Below are 7501 nucleotides of genomic sequence, written 5' to 3' on the forward strand. Positions count from 1 at the left end.
AATCCATCCACCTGACAGATGTGGCATATCAAGAAACTGATTAAACAACATGATCATTACACAGGTGCACCTTGTGCTGGGGACAATAAAAGGCCACTCGAAAATGTGAAGTTTTGTCACACAACACAATGCCACAGATGTCTCAAGCTTTGAGGGCAATAGGCATGCTTACTGCAGGAATGTCCACCAGAGCTGATGAAACTGTGGGTTTGCGCAACTGAAGACGCTATGGACAACGAACACATTCGAATTTTAACGATGACAATTTGAATGCACAGATCAAATTGAATGCACGAGATCCTGAGGCCCATTTTCATGCCATTCATCCACCGCCATCACCTCATGTTTCAGCCTGATAATGCACTGCCCCACATCTCAAGGATCTGTACACAATTCCTGGAAGCTGAAAATGTCCCAGTTCTTCCATGGCCTGCCGACTCACCAGACATGTCACTCATTGAGCATGTTTGGGATGCTCTGGATCGATGTGTACGACAGCGTGTTCCAGTTCCTACCAATAACCAGCAATTTCGCAATGCCATTGCAGCGCGACAACATTCCACAGGCCACAATCAACAGTCTGATCAACTCTATGTGAAGGAGATGTGTCACGCTGCATGAGGTAAGTGGTTATCACACCAGATACTGACTGGTTTTCTGATCCACGCCCTACATTTTTTTTAAGGTACAGTGTCTGTGACCAACAGATGCATATCTGTATTCCCAGTCATGTGAAACCTATAGATTAGGGCCTAATTTATTTATTTCAATTGACTGATTTCCTTGTGTGAACTGCAACTCAGTAAAATCATTGAAATTGTTGCATGTTGTGTTTATATTTTTGTATATATGGAGGGAAGGGATTTTCTATTGAAACAGCTACTTGAGCAGACGGTGTTTGACTTACGTTATAGTAGGTATGTTGTAGCAATAAGACAACACAGATGTAATATTAGAGCCTTTTATCAGAAATACACTTTGGAGTGAACAGATGGCATATTTTGTATATTCCTTGTTGGACAGTAGTAGGCCTTTCTGCTGTAAAAGACACATTCCTTTAGGGTTGAAGAAGCATAGCGGTTCACAGTCTAGTCCATAAAACAAGAAAACATTCAAATTATGAAAGCAAAAAGTTTTTTTTCTTCTAATAATCCAATCTAACGCCTTGGACGATTGACCGTTTTACTGCAATTCATATTGACCTAAACTGATGACTGAGAAGACAATTGCAAAGAAAAAGATTGATGGAATCAATGGGCTTCATTCAACATGCATTAGCCTTGGAGTGCTTCCCTTTATTCAATAAATATCGACATTAGGGAGGGAGGGTGTATGTTTCTAGTGAATACACTTCCTCCTCTTCCAAAAGCCCTAAAGCTCCGGGTAATTACTCTAAGCTGAAATGGAACGGCTCTCTTCAACTCTACACAATGCAAGAGATGTGTTTGTTCAGGCAGGAGAACACAACAGTGCTTCATTGTACTCTTTAGTCATGTGTTGTATTCAATTCATAGAACATTATTTTTCTTGGGAGAGGAATTTCTCTTGATAGACTACATACAGCAAGACACAACCACATAATCCCAACAACAGTCAACACACACAGGATGCACAGTACAGAACATAAAATTAAAACCCTCGCACACAGCCAGTAAAAACAAGCAGGGTTTAGGGAACAATCTTGAGGAAACATAGCAGTGGAGAAGAAGTGATTAAGGACTTCTCCCCCGGCTTAGCCACATCTGGGTAGGGCAGGTCTCAGTCAGGCCGCAGCAGTCCTGTAGTAACCCAGACTGAGTGTTTCTGTATGGGGGAGGGTTGGGGGTGATCCAGGGTCTCCTGTTGGATTTGGGGGAGGTGGGGAGGGACGTGGGGGTGTTTTTAAAGGAGTTACATGCTGTCTGTTGAGTGTTAAAGGAGGAATGTGTGGATCTGCTACTTTTGGTTCTCGCTCTGTAGGTCTATGATCAGACTTTACTACAGAGACTGTGTGGTCTCGCTTTGACAGCTGGCACCCCCTGCTGAGCTCCCAGCATCACGGTAAGCTGCTCCACACACACACACACACACAAGCAACTAGAGACAGACACACACACCACCTCCACTGTCAGGGCTCACCTCTGATCTACCCATGTTTTTGCTGAGCTGCGTCACACACTTACTCCTGACTCACACTGAAAGTCAATAACAACGTTCAGGAACAGTGCCTTGGATTTGCAATAGCAGGCTCTGTTCCAGAATACTAATGTGTACATCCTTCCAGACAGGTCCCCACATGACCTGGATGTTTCCCCTCTCCAACAGCTTCAGCCAGCTAGAGGCCTGGGAGCTGAGCTAAACAACAGGTAAGAGGGAAGGAGAGGCGGAGGAAGAAAGGTCCGAGAGGTTAGGCTAGCTCTGTTCTGACTCGCTGTCTCTAGAACAAGGGGTCAATGAATGGACCCTCTAAGAATGACCGTTCAGATTTAGAGTGGCAATTTGCTCTGAAAACATTCCATCTCACAGAGCACTTTGCAAATATTCAAAGTAGCAGTGAAGGATAACACAGATGTATTGTTCTCTTATACATAGAATGACCAATAGAGGGCAACAATGAAGCATGAATTAATAATGTCAGCTGGAATATACTGTATAGCTGTCTGTTAGTGAACTCTAGTGGTCAAATCCATACATCACACTGTGGTCAGGGAAATAAAGCATCGGCAAAAGCACTGCATGTTTGTGTGTGCTTAATGTGTGAAATATAAAAAGATGTTGTATGTGAAATATACAAACATGAAAATCAAGAGGCATTTGAACACATTGAACACATTTGTTTTTTGACTCCGTTAATACATTTGGTAATGCAACATTTATTGGATGCCTTCATTGAAGAAGATGCATTGGGGACAGTGGTGGAATAAGTACCCAATTGTAAAGATTCCTTAATAGAACATGACTCAAGTAAAAGTCATCCAGTAAAATACTACTTGAGTAAAAGTCTCAAAGTATTTGGTTTAAAATGTACTTAAGTATTAAAAGTAAATGTAATTGCTAAAGTAAAAGTATAAATCATCTCAAATGACATATTAAGCAAACCAGACGGCACCATTACATGTATTACATTTATTTTACTAATAGCCAGGGGCACACTCCAACACTCAGACATCATTTACAGATAGCCAGGGGCACACTCCAACACTCAGACATAATTTACAAACGAAGCATTTGTGTTTACGGAGTCTGTCAGATCAGAGGCAGTAGAGATGACCAGGGATGTTCTCTTGATGAATGCGTGAATTGGACCATCTTCCTGTCCTGCTAAGCATTATAAATGTAACTAGCACTTTTGGGTGTCAGACAAAATGTATAGAGTAAAAAATACATTATTTTCTTTAGGAATGTAGTGAACTAAAAGTAAAAGTTGTCAAAAATATAAATAGTAATGTAAAGTACAGATATCCCCAAAAACTATTTTTACTTAAGTACTTTACACCACTGATTGGGGGTTTGCCACTTAGAGAGAGCAGCAGGAGCTGCTGAAGACTGTCCAAGCTCCATGTACCTTTGTTTGAATGAAGGTCTTTGGTTAAGTTTGATTAAGATAAGCTCTGACAGAGCTAGGCCTTTGAATTAGAGTTTGATCATGTTGTGGGCCCCTTAGAACCATGGTTCTAAGCCTCAGAAGGTGACCATCCCTTCGGCGACCGATTTGGTGGTTGTTCAGCCCCAGGAGGTCCTGGCTTTTGATCCCAGTCTCCAGCTAAGTTTGTCATTAAAAGTCTATATTTTGCCTTTAACCTGCCTCTTGAGTGTTTGTACTGTGGCCAATCCTTGATTAAACCACAGCTTATGTGGCACTTATAGGAATCAAAGCCAAATCTCTGGTGTTGCAAGCACCATGCTCCAGCACACTGGGTTGTCCATTTCTTTGGATCCACAACTCTCCTTGGTCATTGTTTTTGTTTTTTTATTATGCATTTTTATGATATTTTAGGCCAGGATTCAATTAAAGAGCACTTTGTCAGCAAAGACCACATTCACGGTACAATGCTGTATAGGGAAATAAGCATATCAAGAATCTGATTAAATAGCATGATCATTACACAGGTGCACCTTGTGCTGGGGACAAGAAAAGGCCACTCTAAAATGTGCAGTTCTCAAGTTGAGGGATGGTGCAATTGGCCTGCTGACTGCAGGAATGCCCAAAAGAGCTGTTGCCAGATAATTTTATGTTAATTTCTCTACCATAAGCCGCCTCCAATGTAGTTTTAGAGAATTTGGCAGTATGCCCAACCAGCCTCACAACCGCAGACCACGTGTAACCATGCCAGCCCAGGACCGCCACATCCGGCTTCTTCACCTGCGGGATCATCTGAGACCAGTCACCCGAACAGCTGATGAAACTGAGGGGTATTTCTGTCTGTAATAAAGCCCTTTTGTGAGGAAAAACTTATTCTGATTGGCTGGGCCTGGCTCCCCAGTGGGTGGGCCTATTCCCACCCATGGCTGCACTCATGCCCAGTCATTTGAAATCCATTAGGGCCTAATTAATGTATTTCAATTGACTGATTTCCTTGTATGAACTGTAAAACTCAGTAAAAATCACTGAAATTGTTGCATGTTGTATTTATATTTTTGTTCAGTATAATTGACCAATTGAATCAGGTGTGCTAGCTCTGGAATAGATCAAGTACATTAAAGATCTGGGGATCTCAATGAGAGGTTTGAGAAACCACTGTTTTATAACATGCCTTGAATTGAATCTCGGCCTGAATGAGGAAAACTTTGAGCAGAATTAGACTTTCTCAAATTATTAATTCCTTGTGTCCTTTCTCCTAGCCTTCATTTCAAAATGCAATTGATCTTCTTCATACATTGCAGTCCGTTCAGGGCCTAGGGGAGCTCTACAATGAGGAGGAAGGATTGAACGGGAGCTGGAGTATAGTCCAGTATAGCCAGAGAAGACGTCTCAGAGGTCTGTTAGTGACCTCTACTGGTCAGGTCCATAGTTCAGTGGCCAGGGAAATACAAGCAAGTGGATGTCAGTTTAGGCGCAGCTGCAGAGTAGACATCAACACACCGTGAGGCTTTATTCAATTTGCTTCGCTGAAGACTTACAGAATGCGTGACAGAAATGTAAAAGGTTATTTCAATTAAACTGACATCCAGCGTTTACCGTGAATGTAGTGTCCGCTTACACGGGAACATTGCATATACATTTCACATGCTGAACTTCCACTATACGGATTTAATAGAGCCCTCAGTTGACGGGTATTCCGACACACCACTCTGATTGAAAGTAAGGTTACACAAGACCGGGTATTGTACGTAAAATTGTTTGTGCAAATAAAATACAGAATTACAGTACCAGTCTAAAGTTTGGACACACTTACTCATTCAAGGGTTCTTTCTTTGTACTAATTTCTACATTGTAGAATAATAGTGAAGACAGCAAAACTATGAAATAACATATGGAATCATGTAGTAACCAATAACAAATCAAAATATATTTTACATTTGAGATTCTTCAAAGTAGCCACCATTTGTCTTGATGACAGCTTTGCACTCTTGGCATTCTCTCAACCAGCTTCATGAGGTAGTCACCTGGAATGCATTTCAATTAACAGGTGTGCCTTGTTAAAACTTCTTATGGCTTGAATCCCGTTAGCGGGATCGATATGACGACAGCCAATGAAAGTGCACGGCAGCAAATTCAAAACAACAAAAATCTCATAATTAAAATGTCTCAAACATACAAGTATTACACACCATTTTAAAGATAAGATTCTCCTTAATCTAACCACAGTGTCCGATTTCAAAAAGGCTTTACGGCGAAAGCAAAACATCAGATTATGTTAGGACAGCACCTAAACAAGAAAAACCACACAGCCATTTTCCAAGCAAGGAGACGCGTCACAAAAACCAGAAATACAGCTAAAATTAATTACTAACCTTTGATTGTCTTCATCAGATCACACTCCCAGGACTCAATGATACAAAATACATGTTTTATTCGATAAAATTCATATTTATATCCATAAACCCCATTTTACATTGGTGCGTGATGTTCAGAAAATGTATTCCCACCAAAACTTCCGGTGAATGAGCACATCAATTTACAAAAATACTCATCATAAACATTGATAAAATTTACAACAGTTATTGAAAGAATTATAGATATACTACTCCTTGATGCAACAGCTGTGTCAGATTTTAAAATTGCTTTTCGGCGAAAGCACATTTTTCAATATTCTGAGTACAGCGCTCAGCCATCAAAGCAAGCTATACAGTTACCCGCCAAGTTCTGGAGTCAACTAAACTCAGAATTAGTAATATAAATCTTCCCTTACCTTTGCTGATCTTTGTCAGAATGCACTCCCAGGACTCCCACAAGAAATGTTATTTTCTTCTAAATACTCCATATTTATGTCTAAATACCTCAGTTTTGTTCGCGGGGTCAGATCACTATCCAAAGGCATAACGCGTGAGCGTAAAACTAGAGACAAAAAGTCAAATAGTTCCATTACCGTTCGTAGAAACATGTCAAACGAAGTTTACAATCAACCCTTCTTTTTAACATAAAACGTCGATAATAGCGTATTCATTACAGAAGAAAAAGAAGGAGCGGCGCGCCAAACGTGCCTGCGCAGTAAACAACTCACTGGTCCCAGGCAGTCCACTGATAGACTGAGCTCCTATTCTCTGCCCAGTAACAGTAGACGGATGAAACAAGTTTCTAAAGGCTGTTGACAGCCAATAGAAGCCTTTAGGAAGTGCAAAATGACCCCACAGACACTGTAGTTTGAAGAGGGATTAGATAGAAAAACTACAAGTCACTTCCTGGTTGGATTTTTTCTCAGATTTTTGCCTGCCATATGAGTTCTTTTATACTCACAGACATCATTCAAACAGTTTTAGAAACTTCAGAGTGCTTTCTATCCAAATCTACTAGTAATTTGCATATCTTAGTTTCTGGGAGTGAGTAGCAGGCAGTTTACTCTGGGCAAGTTAAAAGTTCATTTGTGGAATTTATTTTCTTATTAATGCATTTGAGCCAGTCAGTTGTGTTGTGACAAGGTAGGGGTGGTATATAGAAGATACCAAAAAGGGCTAAAAGACCAAGTCCATATTATGGCAAGAACAGCTCAAATAAGCAAAGAGAAATGACAGTCCATCAATACTTTAAGACATTACTTTACTTCAATCCGGAAAAGTGCAGTCGTAAAAACCATCAAGCGCTATGATGAAACTGGCTCTCATGAGGACCGCCACAGGAAAGGAAGACCCAGAGTTACCTCAGCTGTAGAGAAGTTCATTAGAGTTACCAGCCTCAGAAATTGCAGCCCAAATAAATACTTCAGTGTTCAAGTAAGACACATCTCAACATCAACTGTTCAGAGGAGAGGAGACTTCGTGAATCAGGCCTTCATGGTCGCATTGCTGCAAAGAAACCACTACTAAAGGACACCAATAAGACTTGCTTGGGCCAAGAAACACGACCAATGGACATTAGACCGGT

The sequence above is a fragment of the Salmo salar genome, chromosome 08 (assembly GCF_965601325.2).
Source record: "Salmo salar chromosome 08, fSalSal1, whole genome shotgun sequence".
Classification (NCBI taxonomy): domain Eukaryota; kingdom Metazoa; phylum Chordata; class Actinopteri; order Salmoniformes; family Salmonidae; genus Salmo; species Salmo salar.